Source organism: Biomphalaria glabrata, chromosome 7 (assembly GCF_947242115.1).
Source record: "Biomphalaria glabrata chromosome 7, xgBioGlab47.1, whole genome shotgun sequence".
In the NCBI taxonomy this organism is placed as follows: domain Eukaryota; kingdom Metazoa; phylum Mollusca; class Gastropoda; family Planorbidae; genus Biomphalaria; species Biomphalaria glabrata.
In genome coordinates this window covers 9,649,794-9,675,986 of record NC_074717.1, presented here as the reverse complement: position 1 = coordinate 9,675,986, position 26,193 = coordinate 9,649,794, and the positions used below count along the sequence as shown (strand labels likewise).

Genomic DNA, 26,193 nt, shown 5'->3' with positions numbered 1-26,193 from the left:
TCAGAAATAAACGCGTATCTGTAAGTAAACACTCAAATGTGATAAAAAAAAATTATAGTACTATAGCGGAGAATTCAGAATTAAATGCGTATCTGTAAATAAATACTCAAATGTGATATTTTTCTTTATATATCGGATGAATTGATTGGAAGATTTCTGGAAATCAGTTGCGTAGCTAGTAGAGGGAGAGGGGGTCTAATTTGAAAGTCCCCCCCCCGGGTCCCAATTTGAGGTTCCCCAAAACGAGTGTGCGAAATATTTTTTGTACATTAAATTTTAAGCCAATGCCATGTTATCTTGTTATTCATGTTATTGTGTACATTAGTGACCATGATGCGTGCATTCCACACATTAGACTTATATGTTTATTAAGTACATTATCGCATGTCATGATGTAAAAAGTCAAAATGCAGGGGCCTCTAAGGAGACCAATCCAACCGGGCCCCTAAAGCCCATAGTCACGTCACTGCTGGGAATACTTCTAGATCTAGATCTGTCATCTACTTTGGGTCATCGATGTGTTCAAGTATCTTTTTGTGAATTATAGACAAAAAAAAAGAATACATGCCGTGCCATTAATACATCAAAAACTTGAACTTTATAGAATAACATACTCGGAGAGACAACAAAGATAAAGGCTAACTTCTTATTCCGTATCGAAAGACAAATTCATAAAAGTGTTCCTTCTTCCTTAGTGCCAATATAATATGGAACGGGTTGCCTGAATCAGCCAAGAAAACCAATCAGTTAGCAGTGTACAAGTCTATAATTAACATTCACGACTAGATTAAAACACGTATGGATAGGACTAATTATCTTTTTGAAGGCACGTCTGTAATTTACAAATGGATTTTTTGTTTAAATAAATTATTACTGAAGCTTAAAAATATGTGTTATCACAGAAAAGCTCACTATATATATATATATATATATGGTCTACATTTGAGTAACTGACATAAAAATACTAATTTGATGGTCCGCGGAGTAATACAAACCTCTGTATGTTGGTTTTATATATTTATGGACTCTCAATTCAATTGAAATTAATATTTAGATTTTTAAAATTTCATGTAACACTTTATTAGTTCTTCTTATTGATATTTACATATGTATTTATTTAATCATCTCTACGGGATGAACCATATTCGTTCTACGACTGAAGGAGGCCAACGAGCAGACTCTCAAGTCAATCTAAATTAATTGATGAGTATTGTTTGTTTGTCGGAATGCGAATTTTTTTTTCTAAATTAAAATATTTTATTCTCGTTATTAATCTTCCGTGTGTGACGTAAATCAAGGTTTTCAAACGTGTCAAGGAGAAATATGTCAGGAAGTGAGTGTGTGTATGTGTATGTGTGTGTGAAACCAAAAGAGTAAAGTACAGGTATCCCTTTCGGACATTGCGATCTATGGGGCAGATGTAAAGGCATACGGTAAACTAGAGTGTCATGTGTCCAGCACAACGACCAGCCGCCTTAACTTTCGCCACCTAAATTCAGGTACCCATATCGTGGACTCAGGGGCGTCCTTCAAATTCCGACATTAAAAATTTTCAGTCTTCACCGTCATTCGAATCCGTGAACCCTTCGGTTCGGAAACCAAGTGCATTACCACTCAGCCACCAGGCTCCTGTGTGTGTAAATAAGAAGCAGATATGCTTTACCTTCAACGGTCTAGAGGGATCACATAAGTTTCTGACATCAGCCGCATCGCAGAAAAAAAAAAAATTTGTTCAATGTAATATAGATCTAAGGCTTCTTTGGCTTTGTTAGACTAGCCTCTGGGAGTAGGGGTTTCCAGGGCCGAAGTTCGGAAGTCAGTAGACTAGAAAGTCTGGATCTGACTCAAGATCTAGTAGGTGAGAGATGGCTGAGATGACAAGCTAAGACTGACATCATTATTAGAGATGATTGGATCAACTGTTTCAGGGCCGGCGAAGTAAATTTGGTGGTCCCCAAATTAAATAAAAAAAAAAAAAAAACAGCGAAAAAAATACGAAATTTATTAAAAAAAAAAAACATGCCCGTCTTAGATCTAAATGGACAAATAACTGAAATTTATATATCGCAATTTCGGGAGTAGAGACAGACTTAGATTAAAATCATAGTTCTCTACTATGTTTGAGATCTGATCCATGATTCGCGGTTTTTTTGTGTACTTTAATTATTGTTTTAGCCCTGTGCGAGGCACCAACTTTTGGAGGCCCTAAGCGGCTGCCTAGATTACATGTGACTTAAGCCGGCCCTGACTGTTTGGAATTGAGAAAATGGTTGGATATTATACCGTTCTTTTTATAATTGAGAAAATTATTGGGCATTAAGCAGTTTGTTTTGGTATTATGAAAATTATTGGGCATTAGGCAGTTTGTTTTAGGATTACGAATTTTATTGGGCATTAGGCAGTTTTGTTTTTTTTTGGTATTATGAAATTTATTGGGCATTAGGCAGTTTGATTTTGGAATGAGGAAATGGTTGGGTATATAACAGTTATATCGTCTGTTTAAAATTTTGCAAACCATAGGGTATGAAACAGTTTAAGATTGAAGCGACGCTTGGGTATTAGATCTAGCTAGACTGTTACTAACGGTTACGATTCTGGTGTAGGAGAACTCTAGACACGGCAGACAACTAGGCCTACGCAGATCTAGAGAGAGACTTTGGCTGGGAAATTAAAATTAACATTAATTAATTTAATTACTAAACATGTCAGGGTTACTAGATCAAGATGAATGTCATGTGATTTCATTTTTTTTATTTTACACTTTCGAAAACTTTTCACATTTGTAGGTCTACTTTTTTCCCCCCTACATCTAGATATTGCTTAATCCTAGATCTAGTAGGTCAATATGTATTGAACAATTGATTTTTATAAGTTTTCAAAGTAAAGTAAATGTTCAATATAATATTATTTATTTTTTATAAACTTGCTGTTTTTAATAAATAATCAGATCTAAAAAAAAAGGAAACCAAATCTAGAGTCTAGTTTAATTGTTTTAAAAGATAATAGATTTAGATCTAGATCTAGACTCTCTAGATGAAAACAGAAACACAAACTTCCACTATCTTCTTCTGAACCTGATCTAGATCAATCTAAGTGATACAAAGTCAATGACATTTTAGAACTTTGTATTAAAACTAAAAATATTGGATCTATGATATAGAGATTTGAATAGTTTAGATCTAAATTTAGATTTCAGAGCCTTGATTACCATTTTGTGCCTTGAAAATATCATAAGTCTAGATCTAGATTTATAGGGTCAGGCTTACCATAGTGCACGATTGCATAGTTTAAAAATATTTAGATCTATATCTAATTTTATTAAAATATAGACATCTGTCACAGGGCCGGTCTTAGATAATTGGAGGCCCTCGGCGAAGTGAATTTGATGGCCCAATATGAAATAGAAAAACTAAAAACAGCGACAAAATTAAAGCACTCAATTTATTTCATATCTAGTGTACTCAACCAATAACATTGGACACAAGTTTCCCTATTTTGTCTCTAAAAAAATTAATTGTTATGAGTCCTGTGCGAGGCCCCCACCAATCTGAGGCCCTAGGCGGCCGGCCCTACCTGTCACTCATCTACATATTAAATATTAAATATAAGAAAATAATTAAAAATGAGCTTAAATTGAAAATTACTTCCTTTCTTTCTTTTGAAATGAGTTAAGATTTATTGACATTATTAAGTGTATTCAAGCTTTAAGTGGGAGTGAGGCTTACACAAATCTGGCCCAGTGCCTTCACTTATTGGAATCTAGATCTAGATCTAAAATCCGGCGCTGAGATCTATCAATCTGTGATAACTTCTTAGATGTATCTCTGGCTATTCTATTCTTTCATGCAGAATGCAGTTTACCTAATCTAGATCTAGATCTAGTACACACATCATCTAACGAGACTCTATATCTATATATCAAAACCGGAGTAATTGTACATAGAAATCTAGATCTTGATATCTAGAACTAGTAAACCTATATAGACTACATAGACAATAGATTAAGATCTATTATAGATTTAAATTAGCCTATTATTATACATCTAGATCTAGATATATAATTTAGAAACGCCACTAGATCTAATATAGATGTACAGACATGCTTGTACATTGCATGTTATAAAGATCTAGATGTAGATCTAGATCTAAAATGTTTTGTAAAATGTTTTACATGTCTCGGATGTTCCTTCAGAGTTGAAGATAATTACTTCCTAGTCCAAACCTCCCGCAGGACGACGGGGGATGGGAGCGGGCAGGGTTTGAACCCTGGACCATCGATAAATATGAACGACAGTCCAGCGTGCAAACCGCACGACCAGGCAGCCATCCTGGCTGGATCTATATACAATCAATTTAATTCTAGAATATAGATTTAGATCTAGTAATCTGAATCTAGGCATCCATGTTGGGACCTTATTAGCCTTATACTTATCAAAGCCTATGTTCAAAATGTAACAAATCTTGTCTAGATTCTAGATCTATGTATTACCTGACAAAATATCACTCAGCAACAGAAAACAAATAAATAATCCTTAATGCACAATGTTTCGAATAGTCTAATTTAGATCTAGATCTAGATATCTAGAATCTATAAAGTTCCAGGCTTTCAGTAGCAGCCGACCCAGCCTCAGTGAGAATAGATCCACACAAATTATAGAGTATCCTCCCTTAGCAGTCCAGGCTATAATAATCTTTTGCTTTGTTTGAATATTTGGGATTGTTAAGATCTTATATTAATTGTATTTAGATCTAGAGAATCTGCAGCTTTTTGATAGTCAAATACTAGATCTAGACGTCTATATACATCTATATAGATCCTCCAAGTAGTACATAGCAGTATCACAAAATATTATGAGATTATGAGATGTCGTGTTTTTTGGCTGAGCAGATTAGATTTAAATCTCTTTGATCTTATGTAGGTCTAGTCTACCTTGACAAGTGAATTGATTTAGAAAAATGCACAATAACATCCAAACACCAGGATCCCAGCTCGTGTATGAAACATTTCAGCTCTATGTAATCACTACAATAATAACAATCCTTCCGACTGAAAACATTATTACAGCATGGCCCAGACGTCTGTAAAGGCACGGAAAACGGTTAGCAAAAATTACCGTGCGGGCCGTCGTAGATGCGGTACTACGAAAGGAGGGCGAAGCGGCCTCGCTTGATGAGACAGAAGTGGCCCGAGCGGTTGGAGATGAGTTTATGCCCCCGTGTGTGTAGACGCCTAGGTTCAAGTGTTTATCATCAGCGGGGATGACACGTCACGCCTTGATTTCCTCCTGCCCCTGGGCCCTCGCTCCACTCACAGGCGCGTTGGTCAGGGCTCGTGGCCACGCCCAGTTCTTGCGATACACAGCTCTCCGCGCTGGCGGTGTGCGTATGTGTACTCACGTGTGTGTGTGTGTGTATGCTTTCTCCCAACTGAAGCCTCCGTCTATTTGTCTTCACCTCCCCTATGAACGTGGTGTTAGAGAAAGGGAGGGTGGGGGAGGTAAAAATAAAAGAAATGGGAAAAAAAAAAAGAGGGCGAGGCATCGCTTAAAAGGTGCTGTCTGATTGGCTGAGCTTCAATTCTGCTCCCACGTTTCCGTTCTGTCCGTCATCGACATGTGGGCGTGGCCACAATGCCCCTTTTAAATCAATGACTAGAGCACAAGCAGTCATGTGACTAAACGGACTATAAACTAAAAAACAGTTTATTTCACAGTTGGTGACAAAGTAACATCCAATATGTTATCAACATTCATGTTATGTTAGTTTTTTTTAGATTGTTATAATCAAAACAGTAGTTGAAACATAACAATAGAAAATAAAATGCTTTTATCAAACGTAAAACACGTCAACAAGTTGACAAGACGTAGGTAGCCGTCAAATACTGACTCTTGGAGCTACATAAAATAAATATATGCATTAAATACTTACTATGGACTAAGGGTGGACTAAGATGGTCATCTTAGAGTGGACAAGTAACTTTTGTGTGCTGTCTAGTTCTTGACATCTACATTCAGCGCCGGCCTTAGGTCACTGCAACCTATGCGGTCGCAGTAAGCCCCGCACTTTCAAAGCCCCCAAGCGTATTCTACGTATAAATGATTAAATTATTATTAAATTAAGCCATTATAACTTGTATATAACAGGGTTTCAGCGGCCTCTGGATTTTTTATTATCAGTATGGAAATTTGTCTTACAATTTGTGCACTACACCAAACAAAAAACATTATAACTATAAGAAACCAAAGTGTACATTCACACCAGACTCACTCATAATTTACATGTGACAAAGTTTATACCAGATTGTTCTTATTTAATGATTTGATTGCCAGGGGAACAAAAGAGTGTTTGTGTCTGTTTGTCTTTGCTATCGGTGTCTTGTATCTCTTTTGTGATGGTAAAATCACAAAATCCTGACACTAAGGGTGATTCTTTATTTCGAGGATCTTGTTAGCCAACTCTACAATTCAGGCCATCCGTTTCTTGCTCTATTTGCTCTAAAGAAGAAAGTGCACTTGTATGAATTAGTCCTTTCATACTGAACAAGAGTTAGTCCTATATTATATTTTCTGTGTCTTTATAAATGTTGCATTAGGTTGTAGTTTTAGTATAAGAAAAATGGCCGGCTCCTCCACCGGGAGTGTCTCTCCAAAAAATGGCTCCACAGTAACATGAAAAAGTGTTCGAGATGAACCATAGTCGCTATGGCTGGAGGAAGCCCACAAAGGTTATACTTTAATATTTTTAAATTATGGTTTAGTGTTTTATATATTATTGCTACTTTACAATCCAAGCTTCTATCCTGGAGTGTTTGTAAATTGAGTAATTTAATCCTAAGTCATGCGTGTTTGTGTGCCTGACCTGAATGGCCAGTGAAGTCAATGATAGTGGTAAGTGTAATGGAAAGCTGACTCGCCTTGTTTTACTGTCGCCATATAGTACTGCAGTCATTATATCTCTATGTATAGAATATGTGTACTTAAAAGACAAATAGATACATCGACACGTTTTGAAGAGGCGCCAAGACACGGAGGGGGTAGGACATGTGGAGGAGGAGGACACTATTCTATTATGGCAGTATTGCAGTCGACCGGTAAAAACCAATTAGTTGACTTAACAAAGGGGGGGGGGGGGCGATTGAATTTTTTAATTGAAATTTTAAATGGAGATTTGACTCAGGCTGATTTCTGTTTTTCCAGCGTCTAAACGACTAAAGTGGCTCATCGGATGAACCCCCATCCTCATATGTATCCAAACATTGGTGCTATAAATGCCTCATAAATAAAGAAAAGAAATATATTTAATTCAAATAAAATATATAATTGGTCCTGGATTTTACAAATTGGACATGAAATGTTCAATTAATATTATGAACATTGTTGTTATACACGGTAGACAATGTCAACAATAACATTTGTTACAAAGCTTCTAACAATTCACTTCGTCTGTCTGTCTGTATGTCTGTCTGTCTGTCTAGCCCAAATTTTCAACACGTTATTTCTCCCGCTTCCCATTTTGGATCGACTTAAAACTTTGCATAATTTCATAGTTCCGAGCACAACACGAATCAATACAAATAAAATGACTAAAATAGTTTTAATAATTATTGTTTGTTAATCTTACAGTATTGAGAGATATTGCTGGTAATTTTGTGAGTTCTTATGTTTTTATTTTGCTTGTTTTAGATTTACTTTAAGTCAAAAGAAGAGAAGAAAATGTATTTCAGAAAAAGAAATTTTCTGTGGTCTGCATTTTAACAGCTCATGCCAGAACATTTAGTGGACATGTTGACCTAGATATGTTTCTAAAGTCATGTTTCGGATGTTCCTTCAGAGTGGAAGATGATTTACTTCGTAGTCCAAACCTCCCAGAAGAGAGAGGGGGCGAAAGAGAGAGGTAAAGAGAAGGGTAGAGAGGGAGAGAAAAAGAGAGAGAAATAGACAGGGAGAGAGAAATAGACAGGGAGAGAAGGAGAGAGAAAAGAAAGGGAGAGAGAAAAAAAGAGAGAGAAATAGACAGGAAGAGAAAGGGAGAGAAAGGGAGAGAGAGGGAGAGAAAAAGAGAGAGAAATAGACAGGGAGAGAAAGAGAGAGGGAGAGAGAAGGAGAGAGAGGGAGAGAAAAAGAGAGAGAAATAGACAGGGAGAGAAGGCGAGAGGGCGAGAGAAAGGGAGAGAGAAAGTGAGAGGGAGAGAGAAAGGGAGAGAGAAAGGGAGAGAGAAAGGGAGAGAGAAAGGGAGAGAGAAAGGGAGAAGGAGCCGAAGGGGGTGGAAAAGAAATTGAGAAACAGCGGAGAGAAATGGAAGAGAGAAAGAGAGAGAGATGGGTAGGGAAAAAGTCAGAAAGACAGAGTTGAAGAAAAAAAAGAGATTCAGAAAAGAGAGAGAGAGAGAGAGATAGAGAATCATTCAAACGTTCTAACGCTGATACAGACATCGTTCTCTGTGGCTACTATTTTGTTCTTCCAAGTCTCACTGATTGAGTCAGCAGTTGGGCGATACAAGGCGGATTACGAGAAATAGTGAGTACAAAGTTTAGAAAGAAATACAGACAGACAGACAGAGAAAATGTAAAAAAAAAATATAATAAAACCAAAAGAAAAACAACTCACCAAAACAGATCAATCAAGTGAATGATATATCACAATTATCCACTTCATTTCATTGTTCGAACACAAAAAAAAAACCCAAGGAAAAAAAAACCTAAAAAGAAAGTACAACCCAGACATTAAGACTCCATTCCCTAAGATGTTATCTCGCGTTAACACTGCAACAATAAAAAAAAAGTGCAGATCAATACAAATATTTATCTTACCAATCATAATCAATTAAATATTTAATTGTTGACAAGGAGTGAGCGGAGAGTGAAACTTGAGTGACACGAAGAAGAATTGATAATTGATGTTTTTTTTTAAATTCTCTTTACGTCATTGTTTATCTAGTTATCTGTGCAGTTATCACATTAGAGAGATTAGAGAGAATCACTTCTTTAAAGTGCTTGGACCTTTTTCTCTTTTATTCTTTCTATTTCTTCTTTTTTTTTTAATTCCTTTGTTTTCTTCTTTCATTCTTGTTTCAATTTTTATTCTTTTTTTTTCTTTCTATCAGGCCTGGACACACACACACGTACACACTCACACACACACAATTAATTTTTTTTTCTCTTTCAATTTCCTCGCTAGTGTAACAGCCCCCCCCCCACCCCCCAGGAGGACGAGCCTTCCTCCGGTCCGTAATATGTTGATGGAACCGTTGTTTTTGTAAGGCCTGATGGAACAGGCGGACGTGAGGACGCGATGGCGGTCTGACAACATGTTGTTGTTGTTGTTGTTGATTTTTGAATCTCTCTCTCTCTCTCTCTTCACTTTTCTTCTCCCTTTCTCTTTCTCTCTCACTAGAGTCTTCTTGTACTTTTTCTCTTTTAAATTCACGCACTTACTGACTCACAAAATCTATCAAATAATCAATCAATCAATTAATCAATCAATCAATGACCTAATCACTTAATCAATTTTCTTTTTAACTAGCTTCTGAAATGTATACGATGAGATAATATAAGTTCGAATCAGAAGAAATTAGATTAAATCTGATTAAATCAATCAATTAATTAATCAGATCTTTATATTAATTCCCTCCCCATTTATCTTTCCCCTCCCTCTCTCAACTACATTATTTTCTCATTACACCATTAATCAATCAATCAATCAGATCTTTATATTGATTCCTTTCTTTCACCCTTTCTTCTCTCGTCTACATTAGTTTCTCTTTACATCAATCAATCATGCAATCAATCAATCAATCAATCAATCAATCAATCAATCAATCAATTAATCATGCAATCAATCAATCGATCATGCAATCAATCAATCAATCATGCAATCAATCAATCAATCATGCAATCAATTAATCAATCAAACATACAATCAATCAATCATGCAATCAATCAATCATGCAATCAATCAATCATGCAATCAATCAATCAATCAATCAATTAATCAATCAATCAGATCTTTATATTGATTCCCTTTCTTTCCCCCTTCTTTCTCTCGACTAAATCATTTTCTCCTTATATATCTCTCTAACTCTCTCTCTCTCTCTCTCTCTCTCTCTCTCTCATTGTGTTTACCTATATCACCTTAAACCCAACACCAATAACATCTTCTGGTAGTCAATGAGCAGTTCTAAAATTTTAAAAGTGACAGACAGACAGACAAATTACTCTGTGATTAAAAAAACACTTTGTGATTACATTTTTTTTTTAGCCTCCATCGCAAGGGGGAAAAGCCGCTATTAATTATTGCGTTGTCAGTCTGTCCGTCTGTCCGTTAAGCTTAGGAGCAAAGGACACTTTTGATTTTTGATCTACATCGAATCTTGTTGTTTTCAAACTTAATTAGGCAAATCGATTTTTGTTTCCCACAGTACATTGTTTGAAATTTTTTTTTTAATACTTATGTTGCATATTTGACAAAAAGTTAATCAAAAATGCTTATACCATTAGAAAATAATAATTTATACATATTCCATTTTGTTCAATTTATACTTACAGCTTTGTTATTATAAAAAAAAATGAATGTAATAAAATAATTGTATTGGTCCAAACAAATGGAAATTTAGTTAGCCTACTATTGTTCACCTCTGCATGACTACTGTAACAATAACAATATAGATTCAGATACAAACACCGTACTCGTAAGACGATCGTACATCCTAACCCCCTTTGACCCCATCCCCCACCCCCTGCACAAAAAATCAACAAAAAAAAACAGTAACTAGATCTATAACTTAATACATTTGTTTCCCATGTACTTCTCGGGGAGGACGAATGACCTTGAAACCCCCTGACTGACAGTGGAATAAACTAGTTTTTGAATCTCCCAGTTCAAACCTTGATGGAGTGGAGCCGACCACTTCGTCCAGATCTGGTGTAACTGGGGTTTAATGGGTGAGAATTGTAAAGAGTTTCTATGTTTTTTGGAAAGGCATCTTCCATAAGCTAGTTCTTCAACATATGGTAGCTGTGTTCGAGTGATTTAAGATACCCTTTAATTAGTCTAATTAGTCGATGTCTTTGTGCCACTAAAGTATTAAAATACCATCAGATTATGGCAAAGGTTATGAAAGTGCTTATGGTGGCTTTATAAAATTAAATTATTGTTTTGCCCATTTAAAATCTCCTTACTTCCTAAAATCAATCAATCAATATTACGTATTCATGTTTTGTTGGGAATATTAATTACTATAAGTTCAAAGACAACTTTTTTTTTTTCAAACTATGAAGGCACATGCTATGCTCCTATCTATCGGCTACATATACCCCCCCCTCCCCTCCCTCCCATGGTGTATGTCAGAACGATTAATACAGCAGGTAATCGATATAAGTCGATAAAGAGGACAAACAATAAGGATTAACAAATCAGAGCTCGTGTCGTCCAGCTAACACTGGACACGCGATGACCAGGACTGACCACTGCAGTATAATAGCCGCATCAGTTGCCCCCTCCAGGACCAACTGACACAAGGACAATGGCTGACGGGCGACCAAAACGAAATCGGAGATTAGTTATGGGGGTGTATTGGGGGGGGGGGGGGGGGCTGGGGAGTCAAGCAAAACGGAGGGCGGGCGAGGGAATGAGACGTTTTGTCAAATTGATCTCTTACACAAGGCTCCGGAGGGGCGTGGAATGGGGGCGCCAAGGGAAGAAGATATGACAATTTCTGACACAATGCGGTGGTGAGTTCCCTCGGTAGCCAAGTTACGCCTTATGACTAATGTCTTCATCAAAATGTCACAGCTCTGGGGTCACGTCACTTAACGTTATTTAGACTAAACTAAACCAAATTTTACCAGGAGAATGTGTCAGAATTACAATGCTACAGAACCGTCGTTTCTCATACAAAGATTATTGAAACTGGATAGTGTGAGGTGCTACGAATTATTACATAAACAAGTCCGCCAATTTGAGATGCTCATTTGAAAAGTTGCTCGAATCCTTTAATACAACAGCCTGCATTATAGAGTAACGTGAATTATGTAGCATTTTAGAATGAAATCTCCTTGCTTTGACTTTACCAAGAAAACAATTTGAGATAATACAGTTTCCACAAGATCCCGCAACACAAGTCCATCACACAAACATGTCTGTCTGTTACATACTCATCTCTCCACTGAACTCGATTCTGAGCAGCTTTCTTCATCTGCTTGTTTTGGAATGTGTGTGTGTGTGTGTGTTTCCAATGTGATGATGAAGAAAGGGAACATTAATTTTTTGTAGTGTAGAATGATGAAATATGAGGGGGTCTATCAGGGCCATCCCTAACGATTGCGGGGCCCTATGCGAAACGGATTGCGCGGGCCCAGTCTGGGTAGGGATAAGCATAACGTCAAAATTAAGAATTTGTATTAGAAAATACAATCGTCTTTTCTTTTTTTTTTTTTATAAAATAAAAGCTGACAATGCAGTTTTTTTTAAATTGCTAGTAGGATTGGCATCGCAAAATGTCAATTTTGTCTTTTTTTAATGAGTTTTTTATGAGTTTTTCAGGAGACTTTTATGAGTTTTCAGGAGATATTAATAATTTCAGTAGATTTCCAGGACTTATGGATTTATTTCGCAATTACAGGCCCTGGAAAATCAGGAGACCGTGAAAACCCATTTATTAGCCTATACATAATTTTTAAATATTTAATTTAATAGTTTACACCTAGAATTAGCGCGGGGCCTATGAAAGTGCGGGGTCCACTGCGACCGCATAGGTTGCAGTGGCTTAAGTCCGGCCCCAATTGTTGCCATTGCATATGTTAAGAACCGGAGACTGTCTAGAGCAGTGTTTCCCAAACTGTGTTCCTGAATAGGTCACGAGCTGCTTGTATAATTAACTAGCAAGCCAATGCGTGAATCAATCTCTCTTAAAAATTAGCGAAGTGTTCCGTAAAGGAAAAAGTTTGGGCAAACCTGAACACGAACGAGTAAAGATGTGTTTTGTTGCGAAAATTAAATTTTGTGTTCATATCTGTTCATTTCATTATAAATAGATCTATATCTCATCATAACTTGAGTAATTGATAAACCAGCTACCAATGTTGCAAGGCAGGCACTTGATTGGAACCCGAAAGGCAAGAGGAAAGTGGGCAGACCCAAGCAAACCTGGAAGAGGTCAGTCATCGGCGAAGTTGAGGATACAGGATTGACATGGAGCAGTGTTGTTGGTCGGTCGTTGACTTGTCGCTCCAAACATCTAATAGACCTACGACTGAACCGATGTGGGTGTTTTATATTTTTAGTAAAAAAAAAAACAAACAACTTTAAATACCTTGAGCAGACTTCTCTTGTGAAGGAAAAGTCAACCTAACGTTTATAAGAACCTACACAGATTTAACTCCCCTGTATTTTAAAAAGTTTACTGCATCTTATAACATTAGCTGTATCAAGCTGTATCAAGATGCATCAAGACATTACAAACAGACCGAGACATTTCAAAAGACACCAGATCGTATCAAGCCATATCGAGATACATCAAAATCCCACCCAGACACATCAACAGACACCACATCGTATCAAGACACATTGAGAAACATCTTGACACTCCATAATACAGCAAAACATACTGAGAGACACACGAACACATCAAGAAACACCAAATAAGACCACAATACAGCAAGACACATCTAGACACTTAAAAACACACCAAGAAACCAAAAAAGACACTATGTATCAGACGCATTTAGCATTTAAAGACACAAAAAAGACATCCATATACATTAAAAGACACCACAACACATCTAGAGACACATCTAAGAGACACAAAAACACAACACGATATATCAAAAATACCCCAAAACATATCTAGGGACCCTCCTGTACCAGCTCCACACCGAAAGCCAAATGTGCATTGGAGTCCTCCATTCGCACGCCTCAATCCCAGGACTGCAGCGTGACACCATTCTATCCCTTTCACCCCCTCCCCCCCTCTTATATTTTTCTCCCGTCCCCTGAAGCACCAGACAAACGGACACTGCGGACAACCACAAAACAACCAATTGAAACAGGGCGGGGGCGTCAAATCATGATCACTCTTTTGTTGGGCGCATTCTTGGGGTGGAGGGCGCGGGAAAAGTCTGATCGAACGAGAAGAAAAACAAATTTAAAAGAAAGAAAGAAAAAAAAGAAAGAAAAGAAACCTTGAAGGATGGTACAAATTTTCTCCTCACGGGGCCCCGAAGGCAGGAGCCGTTTGCCGCGGACAAAGCGCTCATTTACAGACCAGGCGAAATGTAATTTTTGGTGCCCGGAGAGCTATGAGGAGGGACTGGAGTGCTGGTTCTTGGCTGACTGAATCAACTTCCGCTCATGTGGCAGAAATGTCCCAGAGTTCCTTCTCGGGATTGAACACAACTGTTTCATTTAACAAATATAATTTGACAATTCCCCGCCTCTACCCCCATCCTCCTCTTCTTGTCTGCTTTAACAATCTTTTTTATTGAAATGTCATTTTTTTTTCGTAAGAAAGAGAAAAAAAAGGCAGGGGGATTCCCCCTTTTTTTTTCTTCCCCAGAAGATATCAGTTGCTATCACAATGGTAGATTTTGGTGGAATTTAATGATCAAGGACTTAAATTCTGTAACTTTTGTGTTTGTTTGTTTGTTGATTGAAATGCAACCCCCACTCCTAATCACAACCTTCTGCCCTAGCTCTCTTTTCCCCATAATATAATATAATATAATATAATATAATATAATATAATATAATATAATATAATATAATATAATATAATATAATATAATATAATATAATATAATATAATATAATATAATATAATATAATATAATATAATATAATATAATATAATATAATATGAAAAATATAATATAATAAGAAATAGAGGATGACAATGATTATTCCCCACCCCCCTTCTCTATCTTTTTATATCTCTCTTTTTTCCCCCTATCAATCTATTTCCCCCCCCCTCTCTCTCTCTCTCTCTCTCTGTGTGTTTTTTCTTCTTCTTTTTTGCCCTACACACTGTTCCCACCTGTCCATTCCGCCCCTGCTCTGTACCCATGAAAGTGTGGGCAATCAGAAAACCCTGGGACAGAGTTATAGATGAAGATATATGAAAGTAAAGCCAGCTTCTGGGACTGACATGGGTAGGTAACTTGAGACAAAGCGCAGGTGGAGGCACCTGTTATCTCCCCTAGCTTTCTTTTTGACTTCCTTTATTTAATACACGCAAAAAAAACTAAGATAAGCGATTAGCATTCAATGGTCTCTTAGTTCTGGAATCTTTCTCTTATCATTCTGTTTACAAGAAATATCCTATTATTAATGACAATTGATATATTATTGTAGGCCTACTTCTGATTAGACATTAAGATCTAACTTGATCTCGTCTTATCTTATAAATTACACGTTCCTTACGGAAGACGATGTAACGTCCTATTCACATACCTGAATGATCTGGTCATGGACGTCAACTCGAGAGACGTCTACTCTACAAAGGTCGTTGGTTTCCTAAAGTCGTTGGTTTTCCTAAAGTCGTTGGTTTTCCTAAAGTCGTTGGTTTTCCTAAAGTCGTTGGTTTTCCTAAAGTCTTTGGATTTCCTAGAGTTTTTTTGATTTTCTAGAGTATTTTTGATTTTCTACAGTATTTTCAATTTTCTAGAGTTTTTTGGATTTCCTAGAGTTTTTTTTTTATTGGGTTTCCTTAGTCAGCCAACATGATCCATGCTGTAATGGCACTAAGGAAAGACGAGTATGTCCAATTATACGGAATTAAAAATTAGACTTTTATCTTTTTTTGTCTGGGAGAGGGTTTCCTTTAGGTGCTCAGCCAAATGCAGGTCTGATCGAGTTTACAATTGAGCTTGATACTCCATAACCCAAGCGACTTTCGCTTTATTATCAAGTGAATGCATATACTCGGGATACATTCAAGCCGACAAATAGATACATAGTTAATTGAAAATAAAATAAAAAAAAAAAACAATTCTATGTTAACGATATGTATTTTCATTGCCGCCTCTTCAAGCCTTGATGACTGTTTCCCAACTTTCATGATTTCATAACTATACTTGTTTAAGACCCGTCTTATGCTACCCAGAGACTATTTACTATATTTTTACAGTGTATATACAATTTATAGTAACAGTGACAATCGTGTAACTTTATTATGCCTTATATCTGTACATAGTTACTATATTTATATATTACATATCTACATAGCGCCTTCGTGATCGAAGATGAACACATTTCTTATACCCTATGTAGTTGCTATATAATGGTCACATAAATATAGTGGTCAAGAACACAGTAGCCTTGTCGGTAATGGACAGCAACCCCATAGAGTGGACTCTCCTTCGTGTCTCCTGTCTGCTCATCCCGCAATAACGCTCTAATGACTAGGGCGGGTTGTGTCAACCACTTGGACTAATTAGATCGTTGACAGGGAAGTGAGATCCTCCAGTCAACCATTCCTATCCCTCTCTTTTCCAGCACTACCAACAGGCCCCCCCTCCCCCTTCATTCTACAACCACCACGACTCGCCCTCGGAATGTCTAAAGAAACACCAAGGGACGGCACCACTGTCACTCAGAGATTTCTCTCCAGAGTTATCCAACATTATCAAGAGTCGCATAGAACAACAAACTAAGAGGAACGGGACGGAGAGTGGTTGGGGTGGGGGGGTGGGGTGGGGAGGAGAAGGAGATCTGAACAATGGGAGGGATATGTTATTAGAAGAAGAAAGCCTGTTTTGTCTTCCAAGAGAGCCTATCTACCCACAGGAGCAGAAACATGGCCTAGTGATAGAGCGCTTGGCTAAATGAACGCTTGGATCTTGATGTCGAATCCCAGTATAGATTGGGACTTGGTGAGCTTTCGGATTTTCCGGGGAGTCCACCCAACTCTAATGACATAGGCTGGCGACGTAAAAACAGTTTGTTGTTGTGCTGGCCACATGACACCCTCTTCAGCCAAAGAAATAGTAATAATGTATAAACACACATATATACCCTAAGGGTTGGAGTCGGGTGAGGATGGTGGACGCAATCATCCCCAACCTTACCCCCCACAGGATCGGCCAACATAACAGAGGGAGGGGGGACAAAATAATATTGAGATGGGGTTAAAATATAAATAATTGTATATATTGTAAGTAAAAAAAAAAGTTACACAAATTGCGTGATTTCTTTATAAAAATGCGCCCGGTCGAGGAGGGGGGGGGGCGATCGCTCCTACCACCCACCCCCCAGGATCAACCTATACCCCCGTGTGTCCCCTTCCTGTTGTGTCTGACACTTCCGATGCTCTTCTGCGAGTGTCGAACTCGGGTGTTCCGGAAACTACCAGTAGGTAGGACCCTATGGTGCAGTGCTATGAGCGTTATATTCACGGTTCGATCCACCAACTCTGCCAAGAACCCCGCAGAGGTCTTTTAATACAGAATCAACAACATGGAAGATGTCTCAAAAATCAAAGCAGGTATTTTCGCTGACATCTTGAGAACTGTACACAATGGTGAAACTTCATCACTATAACACATACCTTCTGTTAACCCCATGTCTTATGTAATATATGCCTAACATTGCCGATTGTGTAAGTACTCTCAAAAGGCCTACTATTGAATATTGAATATCTTATTCTAGCAATAGATGTCAGTATGAAAGTACATGTCCTAAACACAATTGATAAATGTAGACCTGTCTTCTTCTAAATACACATTACGTATATATAAGGGAAGGTATGTAGGTCACTGACTAATTCATTGATAAAGAAAATGGAATCCAAAAACTATTAGCCAACACCAAACCAAATAAAGCATCTGGACCTGATGGTATTCCAGCTAGATTACTCAAAGAACTAAGCAATGAGCTAGCCCCAGTGTTCAAAATACTCTTTTAGGCATCGCTTAACCAGGGCAGAGTACCAAAGGACTGGAAAGAAGCTAATGTCACCCCCCTATTTAAAAAGGAGAAAAATCTGACCCAGGAAACTACAGACCAGTATCACTTACCAGCATCACATGTAAAATCCTAGAACACATAATATGTAGCAACATCATAAACCACTTAGACAAATATAATGTCCTCACCCCAAACCAACATGGCTTTAGGAAATATAGATCATGTGAAACACAACTAATAGGACTAATTGACGATTTTTCAAAAGGTTTAGATAATAGATGCTATCTTACTAGATTTTTCCAAGGCTTTTGACAAAGTTCACCACCATAGCTTGCTTAAAAAATTAAAATATTTCGGCATTAGTAGTCCATTGCATCAGTGGATTAGAGATTTTCTGATAGGGAGAGAACAAACTGTAATAATAAATGGCTCTAAATCAACACCGATAACAGTAAACTCAGGTGTACCTTAAGGAACAGTCTTAGGTCCACTACTATTTTTAATTTACACAAATGATTTACCTAATTGCATTTCTTCAGGAACAAAATTCAGATTATTCGCAGACGATTGTATAATATACAGAACAATAAAAACAACACAAGACTCAGATATTTTACAAAGAGAATTAGATGAATTACAGAAATGGGAATCAAATTGGAGCATGTCTTTCCACCCAGAAAAATGTCAGTTGTTAAGAGTAACAAAAAAACTGAAACAAATTAATTCCACTTATCTTATTCATGGCAAACCAGTAACACAGACTAAAAACGCAAAATACCTAGGTGTTATAATAAATGAAAAACTGTCATGAAATCCACATATTGATGAAACTATAAAAAAATCAAACAAAGCATTAGGATTTATTAAAAGAAATTTCTATAAATCAAATAAGAAGATAAAACTAAAATGTTATTTAACCTTGGTTAGGCCAATAATAGAATATGCATCCTCCGTTTGGGACCCATCAACTCAAGAAAACATTAAGAAACTGGAACAGACACAAAATAGAGCAGTGAGATTCATTACAAATGAATATTCACATTTGACTAGAGTAACACCCTTAGTAAAATCACTAAATTTAGAAAGCCTTCAGGACAGAAGACTCAAAAGTAAAGTAGCAATTATACATAAAACACTGAACCATAATCTTCAAATACAAAAACAAAATTTAATAAAATACTCTGAAAGACACAAAGATAAAGGCACATTCCTCGTCCCATTTGCTAGGACAAATTTGTACAAATACTCCTTCTTCCCTAGTGCTATTAGAGCATGGAATGGGTTGCCTGAGCTAGCCAGGAAAACCAGTGACTTGGCAGAATTTAAGTCATTGGTTAATATGCATGACTAAATGCATGACGCGTAGGACGTAATCATCTTCTTTTTTGAAGTAACGTCTGTATTATATAAGATAAGATCAGATCTCTCAAACTGTTGTACGCATGCGCATGAAATTTCATACACAGACTCCTTTTACCTTCTAGACGCTTGCCGAGAACCAGATGTTACAGATTCGCAAATAACCTGATATAAATAGGCTTGCCTTTATAGTTTTTACATAAAAAAAAATTCTACCAATTTTAAGTCACAAATGCAGCATTACATAGAAATACTGAATTCGCCTTTTAATTGTTACACCATGAGACAATAAATAGATATTAAAAAAATGAACATGGTTATCTAACCTGGATGTGGATAAGACAGCATGTTGAAGACAGTCTTTTGTGACTGTAAGTCAGAGTATAATTTAAAAAAAAAAAATATGAAAAGAAATCAACTAGCTGGACCTACTATTGATTGGAATGTTTGTAAAATGTTTTACATGTTTGAAGATAGTTTACTTCCAAGTCCAAACCTCCCTAAGGACGACGGGCGATGGGAGTGGGCAGGGATTGAACCCGGGACCATCGACAAATCCAAACGACAGTCCAGCGCGCAAACCGCACCTCCAGGTAGGACCCAATGTTGGTTGGATGTCATTCTATCTGGACAAAAAATGTGATGGGAATAGTAATATTCATTAAAGTAAAGGTTGATACTCGCGCCTTTAGCCAGAAGGGACAAACCCAGTAAAATAGGTCAAGTCAGGAAAGACCACGTGATCAGGAGTTGACAAATCAGGTGTTGAAAGGTGCGACGTGATTCCGTTTAGGCTATAGTCACTCCTCACAACTGTTTTTTTTTTTACATACCTAACATATACACCTCTCTCTCTCTCTTCTCTCTCTCTCTCTCTTCTCTCTCTGTCTCTCTCTCTCTCTCATACATAGACTTGAGCTAGAAAAAAAAGTTATATAATAAATTATTTGAAATCGGATGGTTGTCAAAATGTAAATCAAAGTGCAGAGAGTGATTTTTTTCAAATATTATTTAAATTAACAATTAGCTAAATAATCCTAACAATAACTATATAATAACCTACAAATGGCTAATATTCTGACCCATATTAAGCGGCTAGCCTGACCCAAATCTAGATAATAGTTTAATAGCCTGTCCCAATACTAGGTAATAGTGTAATAGCCTGACCCAAAAGTAGGTAATAGTGAAATAGCCTGACCCAAAAGTAGGTAATTGTGTAATAGCCTAACCCAAAAGTAGGTAATTGTGTAATAGCCTAACCTAAAAGTAGGTAATAGTGTAATAGCCTGACCCAAAAGTAGGTAATAGTGAAATAGCCTGACCCAAAAGTAGGTAATTGTCTAACAGCCTGACCCAAAAGTAGGTAATTGTGTAATAGCCTAACCTAAAAGTAGGGAATAGTGTAATAGCCTGACCCAAAAGTAGGTAATTGTGTAATAGCCTAACCCAAAAGTAGGTAATTGTGTAATAGCCTAACCTAAAAGTAGGTAATAGTGTAATAGCCTGACCCAAAAGTAGGTAATAGTGAAATAGCCTGACCCAAAAGTAGGTAATTGTCTAACAGCCTGACCCAAAAGTAGGTAATAGTGTAATAGCCTGACCCAAAAGTAGGTAATAGTGAAATAGCCTGACCCAAAAGTAGGTAATTGTGTAATAGCCTAACCTAAAAGTAGGTAATTGTCTAACAGCCTGACCCAAAAGTAGGTAATTGTGTAATAGCCTGACCCAAAAGTAGGGAATAGTGTAACAGCCTGACCCAAAAGTAGGGAATAGTGTAACAGCCTGACCCAAAAGTAGGGAATAGTGTAACAGCCTGACCCAAAAGTAGGGAATAGTGTAATAGCCTGACCCAAAAGTAGGTAATAGTGTAATAGCCTGACCCAAAAGTAGGTAATAGTGTAATAGCCTGACCCATTATCTACTTGCTTACTTTCTTATAGCCTGTCATCCCTATTGGAGTATAGACATCCAACAGTAGATCACCATAAGCCATCCTTTGTCAAAATCAAATTCTGACTTCTGTAATATATCTAATTCTCAGTGAATACTATAGACTAGTTGACCCGCGGGATACGCCGCTATTTTGCAACTTGTGAACACTTCCTGAAAGACACAGTTGTTCAAATGGGTTGGGTTTGGGCAAACGACTGTGTGCACATGCCTGGAGAGCGAGGAAGGCGCGGGTGCGGGCTGAAGGGCGGAAGGAAGGTTAGAGAGTCGGCGTGCGTGCGTGGTGTCCCGCATGGTAGGGCGACGTAGAGATTTATATATATATAGGCTACCCACCCAAGCTACTGAAGTAATCCTACATTTGAAAGCAAACTCTGTTAGAGCTACACCAAACTAGCCACTGATTTCTCTTTACATCCTGGCTAGGCCCCCGCTAGGGTAATATAGAGTCTCTACGTGAATCTCTCTAGATCTTAGTTATTACATGTTTATTTGACCTACTTCTGTAGCCTTCGGCTATTTCTAGGTCTCCACTCTTTCATTTTATACAGTTCAACCTCAAGTAACCAAATGACATGCGAATACATAGTTATGATCAGGATTTAAGTGACTGGAGGGTCTGGACGGGCGCTGGGTACTACATCATATCGAAGGGTCACCGGCTCTTTTTTGTTTCTTAGGATTTAATCCAAAGCCTTTGCCGTGTTTTAGTTCAGTGGCAAGGCAGCCGAGGCTTGGATTTGAAGTTTTTATTTTGAACATATATGGAATGTAAACACTGTTAAACACAGTGTCATCCATGTCTGTGGTATTTTGGAGTGACCTCTCCATTGCTGGAGGCAAGCCTAGGCGGTACGTTTGCGAGTGCTGGGCTGCCCACACAACAACACTCGCTTCTCTTCCATACTGACCGGGTCCAAAGGGATGAAAAGCCATCGCAATCTAGGGTCAGGTGGCTGCAGGAGTTTGCAAGAGAGCAGTAGTCTTACCACTGCCCCCCCCCCCCCGCCTATGGGGGATTTTCTGTTAGGGTTTACTCTCTTAGCCTTAGATCTAACAGGGACACACAAGGCAGAGCGGCTATTAACCTATAGCAAGGGGTTTGGTTTGTGGGCAGCAGGGCATGCCCGTACGCCGACGTGCGATGACTGTCTCACATCTTTGGGGACAACCTCCTCCGAGACCCTTGCAGATTAGCCTGAGGCTTAACAGCCTCAATTTCCATCCGTCACCACGAAGAGGTACTGCATAGGACTTGCTGTAGAAATGGCTATGTACTGGCAAGAGAGACTTACACAATTGGTCCCCTTTCACAGATGCTAGCCAGCGGTGGAAACTAGTTTAGCTACCACACTAGACGCTTCACACAGCCTTTGGACCAAGTGGAGTTTGCTAAATGCATGAGAGAATATTTGTTTCGTTTCGTTCATGACTGTTTTCATGTTTTCACCGGAAGGACAACGTTTTTTTTTTAGTTTACTACAGAGATAATTGTTTGAAATATACAACTCATTACTGTTAAATAACGTCCGTAAAGTCGATGCGTCATACACCTTGGGCTCTCTTTTTAACTCTTTTAATCTCTCTCTCTCTTTCTCTGTTTAAATGTTGAAAGTGGGTATGGTTTAATGTATCACTGCGCCCTAGCTTTCGGTTTGTGATTTCGTACTCAACGGGCTGGCAAACAAAGACTTTTGCGCAATAAAAAGTAGTCCCGTTCGTAGACTTTTGGTATATTGGACCGAAAACAAGCAATAGATCGGTCTGAGCGAGGAAGGACCTAATAGTGTAGCGAGCCAAAGTAAGTCAATAGATCTGGGCCAATTCACGCGATATTTTAAGCACCTGAGAAATACACCTTTAAATATATATAGATCTTTTTCTTCCCGTCTCTCGACCTCTCTCTCTGTCTCTCTCTCTCTCTGTCTCTCTCTGTCTCTCTCTCTCTCTCTCTCTCTCTTGTTCACATTCTACTGTGGGGGTCTCCCGCCCAACATCTTTATTTGCCCGTGAACACGATCCGCGGCACCTCCGTTATTTATTCAAGGACTTTATCAAATAATCGTTGGGGGCTCGTTTATGGGGGGCATCTACCCTTCGAGTGCTTGTTTCGATCCGCCCCTGGCTTTTGTAGACACTTGTACTGCGATTGCCGTAAATCTTTTTTTTTTCTATAATTATTTCGGTAGCTACTTGTTCTCCCTTCACCTGATAAATTGAGTTAACATTTGATTCTATACGTGGTTCCTATGGAAGGAACATAAAGGACAGAGAGAGAGAGAGAGAGAAAGAGAGAGGGAGAGAGAGAGAGAGTGAAAGGGGTCAGCATTGTATGCTGGGATTAGTTTTAAAAATATGAATGGATTTGGGGGGGGGGGGGGGGGGGACTACCGAAAAAAAAAAAGCAGTTGCAACCCCTGCCTTGATGGGTGGCGTGTATTTAGTAGTAAATGGGCGCCGAAAAGCAAACACCCTATGGGAGGTACGGGGCGCCACTATTATACGCTTGATGTTCAGTTTGTCACTTTAGGGAGATGTTTAAGCAGAAGCCCATCTTACACCCCACCTTTTTTTTTCGCACGCCACCGGGTGCTCTATGCCGCCCCCCCCCCCATCTCAATCAATTCGTGTACTTATAGACAAGGCAGGATCAAACGTTAGTAGCGACTCAAGGGAACACGTCAGCCTGTACACAACTGAAGAGAGGTTTATCAAAGTATGATGCTAATAGACCAATAGACCAATGGTATTTTTCTGAATGCCAATAACAACGCTTAGTGTTCCTGAACTATTTGCCTGTGTACAGAGTACTAACATATCTAGGTGTGAGATTAAATCTATCGGATGAACGAAAAGTCCCGAAGCTTTGAAATAAGGAAATCACACTTGGCTATGGCACAGATCGCGAATGCTCCACTCTAGGGAACGGACGAGCAGGAAGGCTCCACTCCCTTAGGGGTAGAAACCATTTAATTATGCATGTATCTAATAATATATAATCGTTGACAGACGAAAGTTCGAAGGAATAATAGAGGGGTGGGGGGTTGAAGCCATGTTGTTAATGTGAAAAACTGAAAATCCTTTTAAAATTTTGAGCTGCTAAGTGTGGGTGTGGGGGGGGGGGACTTCATTTTAATTTCACAGAACCAAACCAAAGGATGAACGTATTAGTTTTGTGTGACGTTTCTGTCTGTTCATTTATCCTATCTTATTTATCTGTCCGTCTGTTAGGTTACATTTTCATATACAAAAAAAAAAAAAAGCGGAAGCGAATGTTGTAATCTAATTTAGCCTTCTTGATCAAAATATTTATAATAATAATAATAATAATAATAATAATAATATTATTATTACTGTACTGGGATAGGCCTATTCTGACCGACAAAACGGTAGATTTCCATCGCCCGGATCTGCTGTTCATCGATAAAAAAGAAAAAACCGCTACTATTATCGATATCGCCGTACCACTGTCTCATAATTTAAGAAAAACTGAGATAGAAAAACAAAGAAAATATGGGAACCTTGGCTTGGAGATTAAGCGTCTATGGAAATTGTCCAAAATAACAATATACCCCATTGTTATATCAACCGAGGGGATAATAACAACTGACCTCACAGACACCTTCAAGGCCCTTAACATTCCTAGGAACATCTTCGTTGCCTGTCAGAGGGCGGTACTGCTGCAGACTTGCCACATCACCAGAAAATTCCTCAGTGGAAACTGTTAAAGGGACTACGATGAATTTTGTTTCTCTTTAGCGAAACTCGACCCTGGCAGCGCCAGAGAATGACTACTCGTTCATTTCTAACATAATAATATAAAAACTGCATTTTTTCTAAAAACCTGCATTGCTTATCAACTAACGGACTTACATGGCCCACCCATTAGTTTTTATATGTAAACACAAACAACCTTTTTTTTTTTAATCTTGTATTTGGAAACCTAATATAGGAACTACATTCCCGAATCGAGCAAACATACCGATATATTATCAAAATAATAATAATAATTAGAAGAAGAAGAATTTAACGTAAAATGGACTAACCACACGAATTCCCTTAAAATGATGTATTAATAATCATGCTAGTACATTTTTCATTAACGAGCATTCTTGCAGAATAAAAACAGAAAATATTACACGAAGAATTTGGGAGAAAAAAACAACCAAACTCTTATTATGACTTAAAACGTTAAGACCACAGGATGACATGAAGTCATTTCAATATTACAATCACCACTAAGGACACGGAGACTCTAGGACTCTCAAGTATTACTATCACCACTAATCCATTTGTCTTCTACCATTGCAATCGATGAGTGTTTGCTTGCACCCCAACATCAGAACGAGGCTGCGGTTTCATAGCCTGGTCTGATTTCATCGTGCCTGCAATTTGAGCAATGGAAGCCCCCTCATTGGTCAGCTCTGGGCGTCTGGACACATCCGATCTATTAATTAAGAGATGAAGCGTCCCGTGTCCGCGAAGATCAGAGCGAGGATTAAATCCAAGCAAACAGGAGACACTACTGGTCATTGGAAAGAAAGAGAAGGGGGGGGGGTAACGGGTACACGAGGGAGGGGGAGTGATGGAAGGTAGAGCGATCGACAGGAGCTCTGAAATAACAAGTGACGTCATGGCTGAGGGGATAAACCTTTTTGTTTTAAGTGCCACCGGCGAGGAGTTCGAATCAGGGGAGCCTAATGGGAGTTGTGGAAACAGGGTGGAGACAATAAGCAGCCCTCCGCCCCAAGTGGTGAATGAACATGTTTCCCCCCCCCCACATACACACACACCCCTTGGACAATGAAAAAAAAAAATTGACCCGGCTCTGGTTCTGACCTGCCGTGTGACACCAAGCGTGCTTATAAGTTCTGGCCGAAGACTTGAACCAGGATTTGGGAGGTGGTCAGAGGCACAGAGTGGTTCAGTCAATTAAAGTAGATGGATAGAAACAGTATCAGAAATAGGAAGGAGCCAACGGACAGA

General features: G+C 38.3%; 1 protein-coding gene across 3 annotated transcripts in view; it reads right to left on the bottom strand.

Moving 5' to 3' along the window:
* The window catches only part of LOC106059276 (forkhead box protein C2-B-like), a 124,729-nt gene that overhangs the window by 46,623 nt on the left and 51,913 nt on the right, over nucleotides 1–26,193 (bottom strand). Inside the window, exon 1 of one of the 3 annotated variants that reach the window (XM_056034264.1) lies at nucleotides 4,490–5,249. The exons of the other annotated variants lie outside the window; for them this stretch is intronic. The gene's annotated coding sequence lies outside the window, so the exon portion shown is untranslated. Of the gene's footprint in view, nucleotides 1–4,489; nucleotides 5,250–26,193 lie in introns of those variants that run through there. 3 annotated transcript variants of the gene reach the window in all.